The 25,428-nt window shown below is 48.3% G+C and overlaps 1 protein-coding gene across 1 annotated transcript in view; it reads right to left on the bottom strand.

The window, feature by feature from the left end:
- Positions 1-20,753, bottom strand: part of LOC141738295 (tektin-3-like) — a 37,541-nt gene extending 16,788 nt beyond the window's left edge. Inside the window, exons 1-3 of the mRNA XM_074573504.1 lie at positions 20,041-20,753; positions 17,580-17,773; positions 15,082-15,366 (exon numbers count right to left, since the gene is read on the bottom strand). The gene's annotated coding sequence lies outside the window, so the exon portion shown is untranslated. The remainder of the gene's footprint in view (positions 1-15,081; positions 15,367-17,579; positions 17,774-20,040) is intronic.
- Between the last annotated feature and the right edge of the window lie 4,675 nt (positions 20,754-25,428).

Below are 25,428 nucleotides of genomic sequence, written 5' to 3'. Positions count from 1 at the left end.
ATTCTGCTCTACCCATCACGCACAGCGACATGTAAAACATCCTCTCCCGCAGAACGCCAGCTTTAATGGGGGAGGAAAACATCACTTTTAATTTGGCAGCAGCGCTGACATTCGCATGAAGAACTTGCAGAGTGTCCTTTTTCTCCGTGCCTTTTCATTCTTTGCCCACTTCCTACAGGGAAGGGACCTGCAATCTGAATCTCATCCTTTGGGAGCTGCTCATGAACCCGGTGTGCAACCCTGCATGGTAAAAACATTGCCAGGCTTTTGGCCACGCAAAAACTAGCACTGCACTCTCGTCAGAGATTGCTTACTTAGCTTACAGCAGCCCACCCCTGCAACATCAAAGGTCTCGCGGCAAGAGCCAGACTCCAGAGATGCCACAGAAATCACCATCTCCACCCCTGGACCCAAGCAGATACAGGGCAAGTACCAACAGCAGGAATTCCTGATGACCATCACTCTGGCCATCCACCACCAGCCACCCCACAGAAAGGGCCAGCTGGCCACCTCACCCAGAGGCGTACAAACCAGGCAGACTCCTTTCAGGTGCATTTTCAGGCAGAGCAGACAGAGAGCACACAGCTCTCAAGCTAAAACACCACTCTGCAATCAAGAAAGAGCGCAAAAAGCTCCCAGAACTTGAGAGTTTCACTTCACAGCCTGGAAAACCAGACAGATAATGGTGCTGAGAGGGAGAGAGATTAGGACAGGGAGTTCCAAAGGGAGCACGGGGCAGCTTAACCTGCACAGGGACTGCCACTTCCCATCACACAAAGACCTTTGAAAAGCAGCATTTCCCTGGCACTTTCACCTTAAAAACGCTACATGCACATGAACACGTGCCTCCAGGAAGAGATTTCAGCCAAACATACATTTCCACCTCCCAGGTTTTCCCAGCAAGTTTAATGTTTCCACCATGTGAAGGATTGCAAAACAAGTTTTCCATAGAGCAGAGCAATCAAGAAACAAGAACTTCCTCCCACACCAATCACAAGCTTGTCGCCATCCTTAGTTGGTGAAACTGTGACCCAAGCACACTCGGACAAAGCACAAAAAACTTTCCTCATTTCACAAGGGCAAGGAAGTAGAATCGCTCTCACCTCAAAGGTACTCAAGGGCAATTTGTATCCATGGATTGTTACACATACATATCTGTAACACATGGTTACACATACATTAGCCATCTTTTTTCTCCTGGATTTCAAGGAAAAAGTAAAATGGGATGGAAGCTGGCTTGCTTTCTAACATCTAGAGGGATGGACGGAATGGAGCCCAGGGAGACAGGCAGTCGGGGCAGAGCAGCCTGCTCAGGGAATCCTCCCAGTTTCACTTGGGCACAGCAAGGCCCTTGGAAAAACACACAGACACCTGCCCCTTTGACAAGCCTCACTTTGCCCTAAGACACTGCACACAAACAACAAACTGCACTCTTCAAACAGCTACGACAACCAGTCCCAAAACTCCTTGTCCCGCCTCACATAAAATCATAGAATCATTTACGTTGGAAAAGACCCTGGGGATCATCGAGTCCAACCATCAACTGCACTCTACAAAGTTCTCCCTTACACCATATCCCTTAACACCACATCTAAACGAGTCTTACACACATTCAGGGATGGTGACTCCACCACCTCCCTGGGCACCCTATTCCAGTGTCTAACCACTCTTTCTCTGAAGAATTTTTTCCTAATGTCCAGCCTAAACCTACCCTGCTGCAGCTTGAACCCATTCCCTGCCTTCCTTCCCTGCCCCACCAGTTTCACTTTTTCTCTTGGAGAGGCAACAAGAACCCTTACAGATGCTTTGACACAAATGCAGAAATGGCAAAAGCTGACAGAAAAGTGCAAAACATGTACTAAGGCAACCAAGAAAGCTTGGAAACAAAGCCAAGGCTCCCAGGGGTTATGTTCTGGGCTCATCCCAAGCAAGCGCAGCTGGCAACTTGGAAACCTGCCATCCCCATGCCCACGATTGCCTGACAGAAGGCTCCAAAACCAAAGTGCGCAGGCAACTCGTACTGAAACCCAGCAAAAGGATTGAGAGCGGCTGCCTAGCAAAGGCAAGTTTCTGGGGCAGAAGAAAATACAGGAGGCAGAATGCAACACAAACCCCAACAAGAGCTGCAGGGCATCTCCACAGTTGAAAGGCATCTCTTGACAGAAGGCAGCTGTCAACAGCTGTCTCTTCCCTCTCCTTCCTGCCAACAGGAGGAAAGGAAAGAGAGGAAGGAAGGAAGGAAGGAAGGAGGAGGGAGAGAAGGAAGGGAAGAAGAGGAAGGAAATCAGGCTCACCCATTGCAAAGCCATAGCCACCCATGCTGAAGGGAGCACTGTAAGAGACGGACTGCAAATTCCCCGACGAGGGGCAGAAGGCCCTCCAAGCCTTCAATGGAAGGCCTCAAACACCCACAAGGAAAGAAATAATGCAGGCCTGGCCTTCAAAGAACTCAGAAGGCTAACGCTTCTGGCCCCTGAAAGCGTGGAAGACCTGTCTTGTGAAGACAGGATGCTTCTGCCACTCGTGTGGTGAGCTTGCTAGTTCTCAGTTCTCAAGGCCATTGTGTCCGAGAAGTGACCTTGGCTTCATTAGCCGCCAAATGCATAGGAAAGCGCACACCCCCGCATATGCTGATGAAGATTAGAGACATCATGCTCAACATGTAGGACTATGGCACTCCTCTCTCCACCCAAATCATGCTACACATCACCTGGGAGAAGGGAGAAACCTGACACAAGGCTGTCCTTGGCAAGGGGGGTGGACCATGCTACTGCAGCAGACATCAAAGGGGAAAATAAGTGCCCCTAGCGGGGAACAAAGGAGAAACAAAAGAAGAAGATACTGCCCGGCAAGATTCTTCCCAAGAAAGAACACCATACCTGGGAAGATATTTCCAAGGAAGAAGAAGATTATGCCTGGGAAGATTCCCTGAAAAAGACACTGCAACCAGCACCAGCCATCTCTTCATCTCTGGCTTTTGCTCTGGCTTTGCATGTGGTTTTGGAGCTGAAAAATCTCTGGCATTTCAGGCTCATCATGATTTGACTCATTGGGAAGCAAGGAGAAGGGGAAGGAGGGAAGGGGAAGGAGGGAATCACAGAATCACAGAATCTTAGTGGTTGGAAGGGACCTCTGAGATCATCGAGTCCAACCACAAAAAAAAAAAAAAAAAACAAACAAAAAACCACACCAACACCCACCTACTAAGGGGGAAGAGGGAAGGGGAAGGAGGGAAGGGGAAGGAGGGAAGGGAGGGCCAGGGAAAACCTGTTGTAGTTGCTTTGTCAGCACGAGTAGCAAGAAAGACATGCAGAGCAACAAACAGAGCAAGCCTCTCGCTTTCTCCATCAACAAACTCAATCCTTAGGCACAGTCAGAAATGTTTAGCATCTATAGATCATGGGCCTGGGCTCAAAAGGAACGTTTCTCCTCCACACGGACACAAATTGAGGAAATAACTCTAGTGGTAATGTGGGGACTTAAAAAGCAAAAAAAAATGCTCTCCTCTCTTCTTAGGCACTTTGGAGGCTGCATGCAGACTCCTGTGTCCCCTTCTGGTGAGGGGCTGCGGCACAGGGCACACAAGGGCAGGCTGAGGGAACTGCCGCTGTGCAGCTGGCAGAAGAGAAGCCTCAGGTATGGCTCTCACTGCTCATCTGCCACAACACTGACATTGCTTTCTGTGAAAAATAGTGAAGGTATTGTTGGCTTTCGCCACAATAACAAGGCTATAAATCTTTGACTTATAAGGATAACTAACCTTTAGTAAATTAGGAAACATGAGAAACCTCAAAGATAACAACTAACAGCAGCTATGAAGAAAAACATCCGAGAGAAACAAAAGAGAACTTCTCCAAAAGACCCCACAAATGATTAACAGAAGGAAACAGATGCATAGGAGAAGGGAGTTGATGATAATCGATCCTACCAGAAGGAACCAGATGCATGGGAAAAGGGAACTGAAGATCATCGATCCTCAGAAACAACTGCCAGAAGGAAACGCACAAATAGAAGAGAAAAGGGACTAATGATAATCAATCATCATAAACAATTACTCTGCCTAAAATAGTGAATACGTATGCAATATTCAATGTATATAAGACGTGGGTGAAGTATTAGCTGGTGTGCCTCTGACTTGAGTCATGCACCCAGCGCTGTGCGTTTGCTTTATTGACTTTGTCCCTATCATAAAATAAGTGCCATTTCTGTTTAAGAAATCTGGCTGTTTATTACACTTTCCTTCCCCAATACCACCTTGGAAATCACCCTGCTTAACTCCCACACCCAATTCACTACTGCTACTGTGGGTATTCACAGCAGCAAAGGAGAACTTGTTTCCCCCCAGCTTCCACCCCTACTCTTTGGCACGACACAAGCCTTGGGCTCATCTCTTCTACCTGCTTCCTGAGTCTTCCTCATCACAGAAGAAGTATGAGAGCTTTCAAATGCGAGTCTTCTTTGCCAATGTGCACAGAAGCAGCATCACATCTCTGGTTCGTGAGAAAAAAGCTTCGTCTTCATGGCAGGAATAAAAGATGCATGGGGAGCTTTGCTGTGAAAACTGGTTCTACAGAAAAGAATACCTCTGTGAGCTCCTGAGCCCCTCTGCCTTTAAGGTCTTCAAGCCCACAGCCAGCAGGGAGAGGGCCATGCTGTCAACTCTCTTTTCACACCTTGCCTTGCTCCCACCTGGAGCCATGGAGTGGACTGGCAGGTAGCCAGCACAGGCTCCTGGAGACCAGGGCTTGCAGCAAACCAGGGAACACACTCAGCTCACGCTCTTGGGCCACCTCAGGGACTTCATTGCAAGTTTGCTCCGTGCATAAGTAAAAACATCAGGGCTTTTGGGTCGGGTTTGCTTTTGGGGGGTTATTTTGGGGTGAGTTGCTTTTTTCTGTTATTTGCTACATCACCTCTCTCCCTCTTAGAGCAAAACAAGCCAAACTGTTCCATCGCTTAGTCCTGTATTTTCATATGCTTCCAGTTCTCTCTTTTTTAACACTCTCCCAGCTTTATTGTGCTCAGAGACACAATACGAAACCCCACTCGGCACCGTGGCCATAGGGGCTAGAATGAAATAGCACTCATTCATTCACAGCTGAGGCAGTTGCAGATAAATTGCTAACAGGCTGAGGAGCAGCAAGGTGCAAAAAGGCAGTTCTGAACACACACAGGCAGGAGGGCTGCTGCACTTGGGCAGCTCTTTCCATCCAGTCACTTGTCAGAGCAGAACCGCCCCAAGGGAAAACTGCCCTGCTTCAGCGATTTGCAGAGAAAAAGGGGATCCATTTGCTCACCATTAGAATGTCATTCCCAGTACTCAACATTGCAGGACTCCTACTAACTACAGCCTTCAGTGCATTTTCATTAACTAATGGCCCAAAACAGGGCAGCAGGGATCAGTTGAGCTTCTCACAGGAGGTCTGGAGTATGCATCTGTATGAGTTACAAATTTGACCTAACTCCTCTTTACTTCAGACACCATTAGCAGCAACTGACACAATTTCTATCAGAATCGGGCAGTCTGGATCAGGTCTTAAGACACACAGGGCCTGACTCCGTCCAAATATGTCATTAGGAAATGCTCCAACTCAGAACTTCAATCACAATCGGGCAGTGGGAAGGGCTCTGGAAGAGCCCATAAAGATCTTTTCAGGACCTGTCCAACTAAGGCTCTGAAAGCCTTGACTTAAGGGACTTAACTTTCCAAACTATTAGCACCTACTGCAAAGTTTTAAATTCCCTGAGAACAGCTGAATCCTCAGGGCTTGCACAACTTGCTTAGAAAGCCAAAGTTTATCTTCTCATTTCCAAGGCAATTCATCAGTCTTTTTTCCCAACTTCTTATGCAACCAATCAAAGCAGCTCTTCTGGTAAAGCCTGTTCTCAAATACTCTTTTAGACTCAGGAAAAAGCAGATTGACTGCCTACCACCTCATTTCTGAGAAATACTTGGTGGCAGTATAGCCATACTCCAAGCAGCTCCTAACTTTATTCTGGTCTAGGGCTCCTGAAACTCAGGAACCTATTCAGAAAGTGAACTGATGGCAATTTGACACACTCTCAGCAAAACTAAGCCATCAGACTAAGTTTCAATGAAATCCAGCCCAAAGTGTAATTCCTGTGTTTAACAGTTAAAATCATTGATTTTCATGGCAATATACACGACTAGAAATTGCAAACAAGCTCATTGGATGCAATTGGACATTCCCTACAATACAAGCAAACAAGCCTTTCCCTCTAACAACTCTATTTAAGATATAATGCATGCTTGATCCCCGGGGAGAGAACACAAATTTCTGCTTCCTACTGGAGTTCGTCTTTCTTATAAGGTCATTCAATTGCTACATATTACTCGGGACCTAAAGCAGTAATTCACCGACTTCTCTTCAAAGAACAGGCCTTGGAGAAAAAGGCCATTTTAGATGATGCGGGCACGTATGCTTAACCGCAGAGCCAGACACCCTGCAAAGGGGGCAGACGCCAGCGAGGTTCCGCAGTGGTACAGACTCCAAGTGATGGGAACACAGGGGCTGCCGCCCTTCCCACTCTGTCCCTCTCCACAAGGAAATGTCTCCATGTGAAAAATAGTGAAGGTATTGTTGGCTTTCGCCATAATAACAAGGCTATAAATCTTTGACTTATAAGGATAACTAACCTTTAGTAAATTAGGAAACATGAGAAACCTCAAAGATAACAACTAACAGCAACTATGAAGAAAAACATCATGAAGAAAAACATCCGAGAGAAACAAAAGAGAACTTCTCCAAAAGACTCCACAAGTGATTAACAGAAGGAAACAGATGCATAGGAGAAGGGACCTGATCCTACCAGAAGGAAACAGACGCATGGGAAAAGGGAACTGAAGATTCAGAAGGAAACACACAAATAGAAGGGAAAAAGGACTAATAATAATCAATCATTATCAACAATTACTCTGTCTAAACGAGTGAATACGTACGCAATATTGAATGTATATAAGACATGGTTGAAGTGTTAGCTGGTGTGCCTCTGACTTGAGTCATGCACCCAGCGCCGTGCTTTTGGTTTATTGACTTTGTCCCTATCATAAAATAAGTGCCATTTCTGTTTAAGGGATCTGGCTATTTATTACAATTTGGGGGCTCGTCCAGGATAATTCACTTGGTCCCAGTGGGCTCCGAGACCCCGAGCAGGAGGTGCACCCCACCGATTTCGGCGGCCTGCTCGGAGGACTTCCCGGTGCCTGTTGAGACTCCAAGCTGATAATCCCACGAGAGGAGGGACTCATAAAGCAAAAGGGGTAAGTCTCCCCAGGAAAAACCACGGTAGCCCATAATTCTTGTGCACGAAGACCCAGGCAAGAAAACAGGACTGTAAGTACTGCTTGGTTGGGCGGGTTTGGGGCTTGATTGCTGTGTGTGTGGAACTCAGACCGGACAGTCCGGATCTGGGGAGCGAGTGTGGAGTCTTTCTAACCGCGGTTCCAATCTCCCACGAGGGAATTGGCCAATGAAGAGACGAAGTGTCAGAGATTGAGTGAAAGACAGCCCCGGGAAAATTGGGTGCTTGACTGCTCTGGTGAGCGGAAGACAGCCCCAGGGAAAAGGGGAGCGGGAAAGTGCCGGCAGATATACCCCAAGACAGTCCTTTGGGGATAAAACTGGCTAATTGGAATATTGATCCGGATACTAAAAATAGGGATAAAGTTAAAATGATTCAGTATTATATGATAGAATGGACAAAGGAACCTATACGAGCAGACCATTTGTATTGGCCTAGATATGGGTCCTTTCAAGGGTGGATGTGCCAGGCTTTAGACCTTTATGTAAACTTTAAAGAATCATTCAGCCCAGAGGAGAGTGAATATGCCTCCTGCTGGAAAGGGGAGATTTGGCCAAAAGGAGTTAGTACCTTTAAAATATCTGAGATCTCAAGGGAAGAAAAGGAGAAGCAGTGGGATCCTCTGGAAGTTTTGCCCCCTCCCTACCACCTCCCTCCAACAGCCCCCCCTTCTCCTGGAAAAGAGCTGACACCTAGTGCTAGGAGAAGGTCGGACAGGTCTCAGAGGTTAATTGAAAAAGTATCACTTACAAACTCTCCTAGGTTACGGCAGAAAACTTCTGTTAAAGTCAAGGAATCGGAAGACCAAGACACGGTGCAGGAAACACCAGGAGTTACTTTATTCCCCTTAAGGGAAGTACCCCTGGGGGGAGCACAAGGGGGGGATAGGATTTGTAAACGTTCCTTTGACGCCCACTGAAGTCAGGAACTTTAAAAAGGAATTAAAAGGGTTACTGGAAGATCCAATAGGCCTATCAGAAAAATTAGACCAATTCCTAGGCCCTAATATTTATACCTGGGAGGAAATGCAGTCAGTAATAAGTATAATATTTTCTCCCGAAGAACGGCAAATGATTAGAACAGCTGGGATGAGAATTTGGGAAAGGGAAAATCAGCAAGGCCCACCTGGGGACCAGAAGATGCCAATAGTACACCCAAATTGGAATCAAAATGATGTAGAGGGTCACAGGAACATGAGTGATTATCGAAATTTAATTATTAAAGGTTTAAAAGAAGCCGCTCCTAGAGGGCAGAATGTAACCGAAGCATTTGATGGGCAGCAGGGAAGGGAGGAAACCCCGACCGAATGGCCTGAAACGCTGCGACCTGACATGAGACAGTGCTCAGGAAGAGATTCAGAGAGTCCCGCGGGGCAAACATTACTGAGAGTTCCATTTGTTACACACGCCTGGCCAGACATTCGAAGAAAATTAAGAGAAACTAGAGGACTGGCAGGATCGGGGCCTGAACGAATTATTGAGGGAAGCTCAGAAAGTATATGTACGAAGAGATGAGGAGAAGGCTAAAACAAAAGCTAAAATCATAGTAGCCACCATGAGGGAAGGAAATATTCAGAAAAATCCCAGGGTGATGGGGGGGATGGGACGGAATCCTGAGAGGCGGGAGGAGACTTTTAGAGGGAATCAGATCCCTCCCAGAAGGGGACCATCGGGAACTGAGAAAAGGAATGAAGGAAGTGGATGTTTCTATTGTGGGAAACTTGGGCATTTTAAGCAGGAACGTCCTCAAAGGGATAAAGATCAGAATATGTTTAGAGAAATTGAGGATTAGGGGTGTCAGGGGCTCGACCTCCTGGAGGATAGCTATCACCTTGAGCCCTTGATAAACCTAAGAGTGGGCCGCAGGAGGAAGTATTAGAATGTCTAGTAGATACAGGAGCTGAGCGAACTTGCGTTTGTAACATACTTAAAGGATGCGTTATAAGTAAAGAAGTAATTAATGTAATGGGAGCAAAGGGGGAAAGTTTTAAAGCCCCAGTGATCAAGCAGGTGGTTTTTGAAGGTAATGACAAAATAGGTGTAGGGAATATCTTGTTAGTGCCTGGAGCTGGGTGCAATCTGTTGGGAAGAGACTTGCAGATCCAGCTGGGGGTTGGAGTAATCCCCAAAGAGGGCAAAATGATTGCAAAAATATTAAGTCAGGAGGACGAATCCAAAATTAATCAGCAAGTTTGGGCTGCAGCAGACATATAGGTTGGTGCAAGATTCACGGGAGGTGAATAAGAGAACTCTGACTTGGTACCCTGTTGTACAAAACCCTTATATCCTTCTGAGCAAAGTTCCCCCGCAACACAGCTCGTTTAGTGTAGTGGATTTAAAAGATGCATTTTGGGCATGTCCCCTGGCTGAGGAAAGTCGAGATACCTTTGCTTTTGAACGGGAGGACCCAAACACCGGACGTAAACAGCAGCTTAGACGGACAAAGCTACCTCAAGGGTTTATGGAGTCTCCCAACCTGTTTGGACAGGCTCTGGAGGAGCTGTTACAATCTTTTCACACCCCTCCGAAAACTCAAATCACTCACTTATGAAGGAGGGGAGGCTAGTATTAAACAATATGTAATGCAGACTGCAAAGAACTTGGAACAACTAGGAAATAAAGGGTTGCTCCCACAAACTACCCTGTTGGATTTTAAGATCCATAACACTAAAATTGGAGAACGGGTTTTAGTAAAACATGGAGAGAGCAATCTTCAACTCCCCAGTAGGAGGGTCCCTTTCAGGTGCTGTTGACTACGGAAGCTGCAGTACGGACGAAGGAAAAAGGGTGGACTCACGCCAGCAGAACAAAAGGACTAGCAGAAGAACCTAGAGATTGGACTCTGACTTCCACTGCCGGGGACACCAGACTCACCTTAAAACGCCAACCAACGCGGTGATGTATGGGAGAGGAACTGAATAACAACTTAGAAATCACAGAAACTTGGGAAGTGAAACCAGAACTTTATCGTTGGTTTCAGGTACGTCCGGGGCAAACCTTAAGGAAAATTAAATATCCTCCTTGAGGAAGAGCACTCCCGTTACAGACAGGAGGGTCGGGGTTCTATAAAACTGAAAACTCTCTGTTTGCACTTGCATGCGATTTATATAAAGAAGATAGTCGGCTATATCCTAACCTTGAGGAAGAACTACAGCCCCCTCCAGTACCCCGTAGTATAGCTTGTCTGATACATCCCTGTGCTAGACATCATAGTTGGGTAAAGTGCGAATGCTTAGGTTGTAAGCAAAATTGGTATTACCATTCATCCCGAAGACATCCCTTCTGTTTAAATTGCCGGAAGCAAAATTCGAGTTTGGCTCAAACTCGGATATGATATACCAATATCGTAACATTAATTTGCGGGTGGGAATTGCTAGTGCCGGTTTTGTGGGAAATTCCTGAAGAATGGTGGGAAACAGTGGTCTCTAACTGTAAAAACCGATTGGCTTGGAAAAAGAGATAAGAACCCTACCTGCTACAAGAGCCAGGGATACCAGATCAAAAGAGGATGGAGGGCAAGACCAGGTTGGCCACTGTACTCGCTGCCAAGAAGAATGATTTCTCGGCTGTTGGAAGCACCCCAATAGGCATGAGAGGCAGGAGTATAAGCCATACTGGACCTCCACTCCTCATATTGTTATTAGCGGTATCCTTAGTATCCAGTAACGAATGCATGAAGTGTTACCAGCAGGTCTCCTGGAATAGGAAGATGGTTTCCACGATGACAGTGCATTCGCATATCAACAGCCACTGTTATAACTGCCATGAGTTAACAGTGTGCAAATACGACCAACATGAATATTGGGTTGGGAAGAATTTAGGAATAGCTGGAACAAGACTAGGAGTACATTGTCCTAGAGGGGAGCAATGGCTCTGCTTTACTAAAGCCGGGCATTGGGACATATCAGATGGAGGTGGGGTACAAGATATGACAAAAGCCAAAATAGTGAGGACTGCTATCTACCAAAACCAATTAGCCTTAGACTACTTACTGGTGGAAGAAGGGGGCGTTTGTGGAAAATGGAACACTTCAGATTGTTGTTTAAAGATAGATGATAATGGGGATGCAATATTGGAAATAACAGAAGAAATCCGGAAAATTGCGCATGTACCGGTTCAAAAATGGGAATCTATGTTAAATGATAATTGGTGGAATAACGTTTTTGGGGGAACCTGGTGGAAGAAACTAGGCTACGTTCTCTTATGTTCAATTGTTTGTTTATTATTTCTTCCTTGCTTAATCCCTTGTTTTATACGCTGAATTATAACAGTAGTCCAAAGCATGCAAGAAGTTTCCATACCCAAGAATCCAAAATTGGCAGCCTCAGGCTCAACTAAAAAGATAATGGTATTAAGGAAAATAAGAAATACTCCACAACAATTGGAAGAAGCAGAATTGATCTATGAACAAAACAAATGGATTAAGCAAAATGAAAGTTATGGCTCAAGCCAAATGTAGTATAAAAGACAAAAAGGGGGAATTGTGAAAAATAGTGAAGGTATCGTTGGCTTTTGCCATAATAACAAGGCTATAAATCTTTGACTTATAAGGATAACTAACCTTTAGTAAATTAGGAAACATGAGAAACCTCAAAGATAACAACTAACAGCAACTATGAAGAAAAACATCATGAAGAAAAACATCCGAGAGAAACAAAAGAGAACTTCTCCAAAAGACTCCACAAGTGATTAACAGAAGGAAACAGATGCATAGGAGAAGGGACCTGATCCTACCAGAAGGAAACAGATGCATGGGAAAAGGGAACTGAAGATTCAGAAGGAAACACACAAATAGAAGGGAAAAAGGACTAATAATAATCAATCATTATCAACAATTACTCTGTCTAAACGAGTGAATACGTATGCAATATTGAATGTATATAAGACATGGTTGAAGTGTTAGCTGGTGTGCCTCTGACTTGAGTCATGCACCCAGCGCTGTGCTTTTGCTTTATTGACTTTGTCCCTATCATAAAATAAGTGCCATTTCTGTTTAAGGGATCTGGCTATTTGTTACACTCCATAAATTGCCACAATTCCTCAAGTTTCACACAATGGCCATGGGGATTCAGTCCCCTCTCTCACAGCCCACCTGGTCTCGTCACCACCAGCGGATGCCGCAAAATGCTTTCGGGATCCAAATGCCTTCTCAGGCTTCCACCTTAGACCAGCACCCAGAAACAAACCACAGGCGGACTCCAGTAGGGACTTTGGCAACTTTATCATTCATACAATGGTGCAAGGCAGTAGAAAAGAAAGATCATTTGATAAATATAGAAAAAAATCACCTGATAATCAATCAATAAATAACAAAATAAAGATAGAACAAATAATGTTCAAGTTAGCTGGCCTAACTCTGAAGTTCGCCCTGCGCTCAGCAGGAGGAGGGATGAACAGAGCTCTCTGCCAGCCTGAATTATTCCTTTTTGATCAGAACTCTGCAGGAACTGAGCGCTTCTTGAGGGAAGCCTGTTGGTGTCCAATACAGAATCACACCTCCAGTATCAACTCTCTGCTACAGCTAATAACAAAATCTCACCAAGTATTTAGTCGTGTCAGTTTTTATTGGCACAGAACAAGCTTTGCAGAACCATGCCAGTTTTGTCCCTGGGAAATGACCTCTTGTCTCATGTTCCCAGAAGTCTTAAGGTGCGTATGTGTGTGTGTGGGTGTCTGCACCCACGTGCACATGCTGACATTCCACAGACCCCACGTGATCCCTCCTGGGAAGATTTCAATAGCTGAATGCTCCCGAATCAAAGCGTACTGAAGCTAAATCAAAAAGACCATTAAACCAAATCACTGTCATAACTACAACTCAATCTAACAACTCAATCTTAAAACGTGAAGGAAAATAAAAAGATGGGTAAATCAAGAGCAGAAAAAAATGTAAATAATACTGCCTTACTGGTAGTATTGCTGTTTCAAGGGAAACAGGGATTGTCAACAGCATCCATGTCCAGTAATAATCATAGCTTTGGGAGTGTGGGGGGGAATCAATATCGACTGAGTGGGCTTAGTATTCTGCTATTCACATCACGCACAGCAGCACATAAAACATCCTGTCCCGCAGAGTTTTCATGGGGGAGGAAAACAACACTTTGCCTTGTGCAGCAGAGCTGACATTAGCATTGACAAATTTCAGACAGTCCTTTTTCCCCGTGCGTTTTCATTCCTTGCTCACTCCCTACAGTGTTACGATTGCAACTTTACCCACTTGGTATTTGACAGAAATACCAGTTGCTCTCACTGAATCGCAGAGCACGCTTTCATCGCTACGCAACAGAACTCCTCAGCCTGCAACTAACTGAGAACCACCCGTTTGAAAAACCCTGCGACTTCAGTAAGGTTTCATGTGCACATCCAATGGCAGAACCACAGCCTGCATGAAAAACTCCTGTGAGTTTCTCTTCAGGGTACCTGTCTGCTATGTGTAAAGCATCCATCTGTAGCTATAGGGATCATCAAATACCAAAACTCAAACTCAATATTCTGAGCTGAGCAACACTGTGCTGCAAGCAGTTTAAGAGAAAGTTAACATATTTGTAATTTTGACTTCAGGTCTATTTCCAAAGCGGTTTAATAACTTGCTCTACCTCAGCTACCAATAAAAAGAAAAACCAAAACAAAACCTGGCAATTTTCTGTCTGTACTTAGCTATGTGGTGGCACTCAAGCAAGAAGGCTTAGCTTTCAGTTGACATGATTCTAACCCAATCACACTAGCCTTCATGAAGCGCAAAACAAAAGGGGCAAAAGGGTAACGTGTAAAGAGGAAAACAATAGTACAAACTTTGGGGACTAGATCCATTACCACAGCTCAAGAATGCCAGACCCAGAAAGGAAAAGAAAAAAAGAAGGTGAAAAAGTGACTCCATAAAAAGCAATCGGCATGCCACAGGGGGGGAACTGCAAGGACTTCAGCTACCCCTGTATGCCAGGAAGAAACGGGTAAAATTCGATTTTTAGAAAGCTTTCACTCCTAACAAGCATTCATTGTCAAAACTAAAAGAGACATGCCCTGTGAAGACAGGATAGTTCTGCCACTCGTGTGGTGAGCTTGCTAGTTCTCAAGGCCATTGTGTCCGAGAAGTGACCTTGGCTTCATTAGCCGCCAAATGCATAGGAAAGCGCACACCCCCGCATATGCTGATGAAGATTAGAGACATCATGCTCAACATGTAGGACTATGGCACTCCTCTCTCCACCCAAATCATGCTACACATCACCTGGGAGAAGGGAGAAACCTGACACAAGGCTGTCCTTGGCAAGGGGGGTGGACCATGCTACTGCAGCAGACATCAAAGGGGAAAATAAGTGCCCCTAGCGGGGAACAAAGGAGAAACAAAAGAAGAAGATACTGCCCGGCAAGATTCTTCCCAAGAAAGAAGATTATGCCTGGGAAGATTCCCTGAAAAAGACGCTGCAACCAGCACCGTCCATCTCTTCACCTCTGGCTTTTGCTCTGGCTTTGCCTTTCTCTATCCCCCACTTTCTCTTTGCTCTTAGAGTTCTTAAGTAACCACCTTAAGGACCACCTTCAGTAACGCTTGCCATAAGTTCTCCTATACCTGGTGCTAAGGAACACAATGCATACCTCACCATTTGCCAGCATTTCTCATATACCTAACCAATTCTCTGGACTTGTTAAGACCTATACTAATCATTTGGGGCAGCTAATAAATGGTTCTAGATGGACCTTGAGATTTACCTCACCTTAGTCCGCACTGTTGGCAATTTACAAACCTGAAGTCACTTACCCCGCCTCCTTCCTGGGAGTGGCACGTGACAAGCACTCCAGCATTTGGGAAATCCTTCCTTTCTGCTCCTTGGCTCTCTTATCATCCTCACAGCTTGTCCCTTCAGCAGCAGCCTTGCTCTCCCTGCTGGAAGCAGGGCACTCCACATCACTCTTAGCTGCACTCCATTTGATGGGCTTCCACTGCCAGGCAGGACCAACGGAGACTGGGAGGCAGTTCTGGGGGCTGCACTTCACTGCCACGCAGAGCAAGCCATGGATGTCATTTCTAGACCAGCTGGGCATCCTTTGAGATGAAAAGCACAGGGGGAGTTGAAAAGAGTTACTCTCAGAGGAATGAAACCAAGGATCCATCCAATCTGCCATCCTCCAACAGACACGCTAGAGCAAGTGCTGGAAAAGCAGCCACCTAGAACCAACAAATAGGCAACACCCCCTTCCTGGCCCTGGGCCCTCTCTTCCTGCCCTGCAGTGGAAAAAAGCACATCAGTTATTTCCATTTCTCTCAGCAAGACTGAAAGCTTTTCACTGCACTTTCCACCCAACTCCTTGCCCCAGCAGCATTTGGGAAAATCACCTGCACAAATCAAGCGCATCACAGGCAAAGGCTCCAGAGACTGGAGATGCTCTAAAGACTTCTCTAGGAAATGCTTCAGTGCATCACGCTTAGAGAAAACCTTGACCACGGCGGCTCTCAAATACTTTTGCAACACTTCCCTGACAACCTCCAAAGGTTTGCACAGACATTCAGCTAACAACTGCCTTTCAAGTCAAGAAAGCCCACTCAAGGCAGCAGGCTTCCAGACATCCATTCCAGACATCTCCTAGAGCTCAGGGGCCACCACTGCTCTGGCAACCACCTGCTGGGCAAGCACACCATGGGCCTCTGCACACACCCACCTGCCCACCTCTCCTCCTGCCTTTCACAGACAGCTCTGCAGCACCACAGAAGAAGGAAGCAAGTACATTCAAGAGCTCCTTACACTCAAGGTGTGCTTTGAAAACATTGGCCAGATGTTTTGCACAAGGCCACCCACCACAATCAAGGGAGCTCCTGCTTTTCTCAGAAGAGAGAGAGGGCGGAGGGGGGTGGGAGGGGACGTGAAGAGATCAAGAAATGAGCAGACACAGAAATGACACTATTTTCTCCTTTCGACACAACTGGTCCAGGCCAGGGATGGAGAGCACTGCTGGGGGAGAAATCTGGGATGTTTCTTTCCAGGTGGCACTTGTGAAGAAGGATTGCTTTACAGCAATTGCTTTATTGCAAACACCTTTCCCCCTTCACCTCCAATGAGTAGAAAGTAGCTCTAAATATCCAAGGAAGGTAGAAGAGGCACTTGGAGTTGAAACTGAATTACGTGGTACGGGCTGAACAAGTTGTCTACTCTCTCCCCTTTCCCAAGGGGAAATTTGACAGGACTCATCACTCGGCATCACTGTGACAAGTGCGGGGGGAGGCACAAAATCAACAGAAAGAAGACAGAGGGTCATGCAGCAGCATGCCTATTCACTCACATCTAACACTGCAAAAGCTGTACCGTTCACAGCTTCCCTGAGAAACAAAACTAAGAGGAGGAAGGAAAACAGCACTTTTGATGTCACCCTGCCACAGGGACCTGCAATCTGAACCTCATGCTTTGTGAGCTCCTCATGAACCTGGTGTGCAACCCTGCATGGCAACCTCTCACTCCAAATAACTCTGACAGAGGAGGGGGGCAGCCCCAAACACCCCTTGTCTTTATGGATGCCAAGATACAGGCAGCAGAGCACAGCTGTCAACAGCAGGCAGCACTGACAAGGCAGACCATCCCAGAAGCAAGTGAGCAGCGCTCCATGAAAACATCGCCAGGCTTTTGGCCACACAAGAACTAGTACGGCACTCTTGTCAGAGATTGCTTACTTAGCTTACAGCAGCCCGCCCCTGCAACATCAAAGGTCTCGCGGCAAGAGCCAGACCCCAGAGATGCCACAGAAATCACCATCTCCACCCCTGGACCCAAGCAGATACAGGGCAAGTACCAACAGCGGGAATTCCTGATGACCATCACTCTGGCCATCCACCACCAGCCACCCCACGGAAAGGGCCAGCTGGCCACCTCACCCAGAGGCGTACAAACCAGGCAGACTCCTTTCACGCGCATTTTCAGGCAGAGCAGACAGAGAGCACACAGCTCTCAAGCTAAAACACCACTCTGCAATCAAGAGAGAGCGCAAAAAGCTCCCAGAAATTGAGAGTTTCATTTCACAGCCTGAAAAACCACACAGACTTTAGGGACAAAGACAAGGAGATGCTATAATCCACAGCAGGAGTGGTGCTTAGGCATTCCCCCCGCACCCTTTGCGCCAGGGATGTTGCTCTTGTGCAGGCAGAGAAACCTTCTCCCCTCCCCAAAAGCAGACTCACCCCACACACAGACACCTCTCCCAGACCTCCTTTCAAAGAAGGCCACCAGTGACGCACCTGCACAATTAGCCAGAGATGTCTCAGCACCTTACCATTACAGTCTGCTTGCAGTCAGAAGGACAGGTCGGGCTAGAAGCAACTAAGTGCAGAATCCAAGTCAGTCTCCAGGAAAACGCGCCATACATGGGCTTGTGGGCTGTCTGCTGAGGTCTTCTGATGAGACCTGCCTCTTTTGGGGCTTGCAAAGGTGCCGGTGCCCTGTGATGAACGACAAACTCCCACAAGGCTGAAAATCAAGACACAAGAACAAAACAGTTCATTGCCACAAGGTACACACTTCCCTGGCCAAAAGGCAGTACACAAAAGGGCAACTGCATTTCCGTGGCCAGCCTGGACCCAGTCACCACACTGCTCCTCTTGCTCTGGTTCCCTTCTAGATGACTTTCAAAAAACACTCCTCTCTATTCCACTCCTCATGGACAACCTTTCAAGAGAGAGGAACAGGAAATCCACAGCAGCATTTTCTTACGGCACAAGAGCACAGGAACTCCTGAGCAACTACTGTCTGAAGAAACAGAAGCAGCTGCAATTCTAAACTTCAGTCCTCGGAGACAAAATCTGCTCTCCTGGGTTTGTGAGCACGAGTAGCAAGAAAAACATGCAGAGCAACAATCACAGCAAGCCTCTCGCTTTGTTCATCGACAAACTCAATCCTTAGGCACAGTCAGAAATAATCAGCCTCTTCGGATCATGTGCCTGGCCTCAAAAAGGAAACATTTCTCCTCCAGACACACACAAACTGAGCAAATAGCACTATCGGTAATGGTGCTGAGAGGGAGAGAGATTAGGACAGGGAGTTCCAAAGGGAGCACGGGGCAGCTTAACCTGCACAGGGACTGCCACTTCCCATCACACAAAGACCTTTGAAAAGCAGCATTTCCCTGGCACTTTCACCTTAAAAACGCTACATGCACATGAACACGTGCCTCCAGGAAGAGATTTCAGCCAAACATACATTTCCACCTCCCAGGTTTTCCCAGCAAGTTTAATGTTTCCACCATGTGAAGGATTGCAAAACAAGTTTTCCATAGAGCAGAGCAATCAAGAAACAAGAACTTCCTCCCACACCAATCACAAGCTTGTCGCCATCCTTAGTTGGTGAAACTGTGACCCAAGCACACTCGGACAAAGCACAAAAAACTTTCCTCATTTCACAAGGGCAAGGAAGTAGAATCGCTCTCACCTCAAAGGTACTCAAGGGCAATTTGTATCCATGCATGGTTACACATACATATCTGTAACATATGGTTACACATACATTACCCACCTTTTTTCTCTTGGATTTCAAGGAAAAAGTAAAATGGGATGGAAGCTGGCTTGCTTTCTAACATCTAGAGGGATGGACGGAATGGAGCCCAGGGAGACAGGCAGTCGGGGCAGAGCACCCTGCTCAGGGAATCCTCCCAGTTTCACTTGGGCACAGCAAGGCTCTTGGAAAAACACACAGACACCTGCCCCTTTGACAAGCCTCACTTTGCCCTAAGACACTGCACACAAACAACAAACTGCACTCTTCAAACAGCTACGACAACCAGTCCCAAAACCCCTCGTCCCTCCTCACATCCTTCCCTGCCCCAGCGGGGCATAAAACCCAATTAAAAGCCCAGGAAAGAGAAAAAAAAAAAAAAAGAGAAAAAAATTTACAAAACAATTTTAAAATTATTTCTGCTCTCTTGAGTTTAGATCTAGCCAAAGTTAGTCTGCAGGAAGCCCTGCAAATTGCTAACTTATGTTTCTACATAGAACACGTACAATAGCAGCAGAAAGAATTCAATGGACTTGTGGATGCCTGCTGTGCCATACACTAATCGAGGAATGTCTCAGGGAGTACATTTGTCGTCCTTGCTCTCATAAGATCACCCACGGAATTCCCAATTCAGAGCACATCCTAACACTAACTCAAGAAGTGACAACTTTTTTCTCTAAGCCTATTTCCGTAGGCTCCAATTCACTTCTCACTCACAACAGTGGACTTTAGGAAGACCTTTGCAGATGTCAATGAAGTACATAAAACTACTTGGAGAAAACAAACAGACAATTCGCATCTGAGAAAGATGTACAAAGGGCTATTTGCTCCTGTTTCTAATGAGAGAAGGAACAGAAAGGAAACTTCTCAGAACAAGCCACAGAAACATGCCCAGAAATATTGCCGTCAACAGAAGACGACAGGAACAGACTTTGACAGATCTTCTCCAACAGCAAGAGAATACGTCTAAATCTATTTAAGAATTGCTTGCTCAAGGGAAAATAATCCGTGCTAACAAAAGCAGGCAAAAGCATCGAGCCGGGGGGCTTTTTTCATTTTTATGTGCTCAAGAGATGTCTACCTGAGAACGGGCTTTGTTTCCTCAGTCATTTCTCTTTGCCTTGACGTGAAAGCGACAAGTTCTTTGACAAATGGACCCAAACACCCTCCCATCCTCCACCCCCAGAGGAGCTACCTCTCAAGTACCATTTCCCCCTCGCATTAAGGGCTGTTTGGGAATAACTTACCGGCACAAGGCGAGCTGGCGCCGGGCAATGCCTGCAGCAATCCAAACCGTGCCGCCTGCAGCAAGGGAGGAGAAAGGAGCGGGGGAGAAGGCAAAACCCCGGCAAAGCAGAGGCTGTCACCCACCGCAGCAGCAGGCCCAGCGGAGCCGCGCTGCCTCCGGAGAAAAGCCGCTCCCGCCCCGGCCCCGACGCTCCCGCACCAGCTGCCCCAGAGGACGCCGCTGCCGGCGGCTCCGGGCCGGGCCGGGCCGGGCCGGGCCGGGCGGGGGGTGCCCGGGGGCCGCGTTCCCCCTTCGGCCCCGCAGCCCAGGGCCGGCGCCTTCCCCCGCCTCTGCCCATGGCCGCCGGCTGCCTGAGGGGGTGTCCGCTCCCCCGGCACCCTCGGGCGGTCCGTGCCTGCGGAGGGCCCGGCCGGCGGGCGGCTGGGCTCCCCCGAGGGGCGGCCGAGAGCCGGGGGGGGCCGGCGCTCCCCGGCGGTGGCTGACAGGGGCGGGAAGCCGCCGACGAGCTGCCCCTGAGCAGCGCCGGCCCCCGGCAGCGGCCGCTGGCGCGGCAAGGGCAGCGGGGGCTGCAGCCCCGACGGCCGCCCCAGCCGGCTGGTGGCCCCGCAAGCCCGCCCGGCAGCCCGAGGCCTGCGGAGAAGGAGGAGGGCTCGCTGGGCAGCGCTCTGGGCCTGGCGGAGAGCAGGCGAGGGCCGGGCTCGGCAGCGGCCTGCCCGGGGGCCGCCGCCCTCACAGGCCTTCGGGCGGGGAAGGTGCTGCCCGGGCGGGGGCTGCACGGGCCGCGCCGCCCCTCCCGAGCCTCCGCCTGTGGCCGCAGACAGGCCTCTGCTTTGTTCAGAACAGTATGCTCACTAAAATGTTGCTTGTTTCTTACCCACCTTCTGACTGTGTGAGAAAATAGCTAATTCCTGACCTTCTGACTGTGTGAGAAAACAGTTGCTCGCTGAGCTGATGTTACAGACAGTGATAATGAGGAGACAAACAGAAGTAGCTCGTCACCCAGGATGGGATAACAAGAAGTCGTTAATCACTTCAAGGCTCTTTCATGCATCACGTATGTACTCCTGTACCCGTTAGGACAGAGCCGTGGCTACTTCAAGGAACATCCTTAGCATCCTCAAGAAGTTGGCAAACTTACAGTAGACTTTTACTGTCCTGAGACGACTCAATACCTCAAAAGGATAATGTGAGGAAGGGCCTCCTTACCCAAACGACCACCGAGAAGCTCACGCTTGCGCAGAAGTGTTTTGCTGAAGCAGCAAAGTTTAACACACATGTGGAAAAAGATGACTATGTAAGCCTAGGTGGCTTATGTATTAGGCAGGCCGAATTCTGAGACTATTTTGTGTATAAATAATGGGTGAATATCCCCGGTAAGGTGTGCTAGATTTGTGGGTTTTCCCCCTGGCACCCGACGTCGAATAAAGCACTATCTCCTCTCTAAACTACTTTTGGTTTCGAGAGCTTTTATTTCAGGTAACAACTCCCTGACTGCGCTTCACCCCCCTCCATCTCCCAGGACTGATGCAAAGCGATTGTGCCTTGGGCTGTAGTTGTGTGAGGCAAAGGTCAGGGAGAAGCTGTGGGATTTAGGGGAAAAGTGAGAGGCTGGCACATCACTGTTGGGGACGCAGGTTGCAATCCCAGCTGTCGCCGGCTCAAACCCCAAACCAAAATGGCCCGTAGGTGCCTTTTGGAGCACACCTTGGGGAGGGTTCAGCGTGCAGAGACCCCAGCGGCTTTCCTCCTCTTGCCTGTTAGTCTGAGCACCATTCCTCTCCCCAAAACATGCCAGAATTAACCTTTTGCTGAAGGCTGCTCAGGATACAGTCAGAAAAGGCCTTTTGCTGTAAAAGCCTGGACATATTTGCCACTTGCAGGGGAAGAAACCCTCCTCTTCTACCCCACTTTTGCATTTTCATTAGCAGGCACCGCGGACTCCATCTGGAGTGGTCTAAGTGGACCACAGTATTCCAAGGATATACATCAGATGGAACGTGAGAGAGAGGTGCCTGCCAGCAGACTTGGTGTTCTGGAAGTCCAACCAGTGGGATGGTGGCGCTTCCAGGTGCTGCACGGGGCTGTGGAGGAGCCGGCACAAACACTGGAGCTTCTCCAAGCTGGGGAAAAGGACACAAGCTCTTTGGGGGGCTGTTGGCAGAGGAAGGGGGAGCCCCAGATGATCTCCCGGGGCTGCCCATCTCCAAAGCTGGCTCTTTCTCCTTGACAGTCTGCTCAGCCTCCTCTCCCTCTCCCTCTCCTCCAATTTTGGTGCCCAATCCCCCCGCCCTCCTCCAGCCAGTCCCAGCCTCTGCTCTGGCAGCCGGGGGCTCAGTCGTGGCCATAACCATCTTTTTCCACTGGCCATGTGCAGAGCTCAAAGCAGCCCAGGCCTCACCTCCAGACTCCTTGGCCCTCCATGCTTTATGGACAACTCGTCGTTTTCACCAGAATGCAGGAAGCCCAGGAAAACCCAGGAAAGTCTCCTGTGTTTCCTGGCCAGATGAAGCCTGCTGTAGATCAGGTCTTGTAGCCTCTTTGAAGCCTTCAAGTAGCCCTGGGCCAGACGGGAGCCTGCGCTGCCTGTGAGCATCCTTGTCCTTCGGCATGACATCACGGGACGCACCACACACAGCTTAATTTTCTTTTAATCCTCCATCAATTCCTGTGACTTTTGGAAATGATTCCGCTATTGACTAGACACTGGATCCCTTTCGGGCAGGTACGGTGTTGACAGGAGAGAGAGGAATATTCAAAAGCGGCGTAAAACTGCTGCGACTGGGCAATGTTGTGGGTCCGTGTAGACTCATGACGGCTGCTGTAAAAGATCTGGATCTGGGTATTTTCAGACGGGCAGCTTATGATCCAGAGGAATGCTGGATTAACAGACAGCCAGAATGTAGAGCTGCGACAGAAAGATGGACAGCTTTTGGCAGGATATTTTTGTACTCGGGTATCTGAATGTATCTCCTGAAATTGCAGTTTAGTCGACTAGGCAAACTTGGGTGACATGTGGGAAATTGCCCCCCTGCTTAACATCAGCCTCACGGTTTCACCCTGGTTTTCCTTTTCTGATTTTGAGTTAAAATTCTCAAGGCTTTGGGACAAACTGTGTCTCAGGTGTCCGTCAGAACTGGATATGCCCCAGCACAACCAGGAATGGCAGTTTTGTAGTTTTAGTAAATTTGCGGTGCTTGGAGTTGTCACAATTAGGGAACCCAGTTTAATCACTTGAAGAAGTGGAGATGATGGAAATAGCCTACTTACTTTGGTGTGGTACCCAGAGCACGAGGGATTTGGGGACCACTTACTACTGCGTGCAGTTGATAACTTCTTGCTTGAGGGTCGCTGAGCGTGTGAATTTGCCTGTTTTACCCAGGCCAGTTCTCCTCGACTTTGTAGCTTTTAGGTACGTCACGAGCCCTTCACCTGAAAAGCTGCTCCGGATGCTCTGGTGGGACCAAAGCTTCATCCATTTTGGTGTCCCCTGCTGTCTCTCTGCATCGGGGTGCTCATGGGTGCTTGCCCTGGAAGTCCTGCTCTGTGTGCTCTGCAGAGCACCCGTGGGCCATTTACAATATTATCTAACGATTATTGCTGGATTTAGCAACTACTTCAAAAAGGGTGTGGTTGCTGCAACAACTAGTGGTGTCCCTGGTCATGCAGTGATTCACCTCAACACGGTTGACTCCGGGCAGGGAGCGAGAGCAGGCGTAGATGGAGCTGGGAGCGTGCAAGGAGCAGAGAGCAGGGCTGGTCCGAGGGGGTGTGCGTGTCCTGCGGAGGGGCAGAGGTCGGCTTGCTTTAATTGCAATTATTTTCTCTGGTTTAGCTATAGAAAAGCAATGTGTGTGCTGAACTTTTCGTTTCGGTTTGATGAAGTTGATTCTTCACCTGGCTAAAGGAAGACATGTCTTTTAAAGTGAAATCAATTGCGTGTCTACACGAAAGAGTTGGAGTTCCCTTTAATGCCAGATGTTTGGCAGCAGAGGCATGGCTTTCTCATGGAGGCCAGCTCCATGTGAGCGTGTGCACAGAGCGCAGGAGCTGGGAAAAGGAGAGGAAGCCGAGAAAGGCAGTGAGAAGACAGATGCATGCGCTGAGTATTTGATGAGCCATCCACAGGGCTCACAGTTAATCTAATGCGGTAAGGTGAAGCAAATGCAAACATTTCCTCTGGATACGGTGGGCCACAGAGGTGCTCACAGCAGAGCTGGTGGGTGTTTTCCCAAATTGGAGAGAAACCCCCTTAGGCTAGCCAGAGCGGATGCCCGAGGGCTGTACTGGGTTGCCCACTGATGGCACCGGGGGTTGTCCAGGGTGGGATCAAGTTGCCCAGGAGGGGCACTAGGTTGCCCAGAGTGTGCATTGAGTTGCACAGCGAGGGCCAATAGGTTGTCCAGGGCAGGAAGTAGGATGTGTGAGGTCACTGAGCACCCTGTGCCCCTGGCAACGCTGCCCTGGTTCTGTGTCACGGACGGCACTGGGGATGCTGCAGTGTCTGGCAGTGCTGCCACCGAACCCAAGAGCACCACAGTGAGTAGCAGCCCCCGCCAGGCACCCGCAAGCCTCTGGAGGCTCAGGGTGAGTATGTACTTTGGCTGGGAGGGGAGGGCTGAAAAAGCAAGCATTTCTCCTAGTGCTCCCCAGTACCTCTTCTGTTGCCCAGACGTACCCAAAGTAGGTGGTCGGGGGCTCCCATCGTGTGTCTGTGTTCAGGGGTGGCAGAAAGTGTCACCCTGGGATGGCTTATCCCCAGGGGGATGCAGGGGCTTTTACTTCAGCTGGAAATGCAGGGAAAGGTGACTGTGGTCCATTCCCAAGGGGTTTTCCTCTCTTTCCTAAACAAAAGGGAACTGGCACTCACAGTGGTTTTTGTTGGGCCTGAGCACAGACATTTCTCCCTCAGTTCTGCCAAACTGGCTCGCAGGGTCGTGATTGTGAAAGCTTTTTAGCTTTCTTTGGAGGGTGTGAGTTTCCCGCTGCCTGTCCCACAGCCTCTTCGGCCAGGCTGGATCCTGGGGCGAGACTCGGTGCCCGCGGCTCTGCTGCTGCTCTCAAGTCAGGCCCCGGGGCAGCCCATGCCAGCATGGCCAAAACTGGGCAAGGCTTGTAACTGGAGTCCTCAAAGTTCCGTGATTTCCCAGCTGCAGGCTGTGCACTTGTGCCCTCTGACTCATCCTGATTTTCCTGGGATTTGCCCTAACTAAAGGACCCGTTATTCTCCTGCATTCGCTGTTCATTTATTTAGTAGCTGCATTTGGAGACAGTGTTCTTCTGAATGCATCAAACCGTTATGGGCAGGTTTATTCCCTGCAAACATGCCATTTTTAAAGGAATGGAGTGGCTTTCATGCTGTTACAAATAGGATTGAGCACAAGTTTTA

The sequence above is a fragment of the Larus michahellis genome, chromosome 2, assembly GCF_964199755.1.
Source record: "Larus michahellis chromosome 2, bLarMic1.1, whole genome shotgun sequence".
In the NCBI taxonomy this organism is placed as follows: domain Eukaryota; kingdom Metazoa; phylum Chordata; class Aves; order Charadriiformes; family Laridae; genus Larus; species Larus michahellis.
Note: the sequence above shows the minus strand (reverse complement) of the source record. Positions and strands in the feature narration are given on the sequence as shown.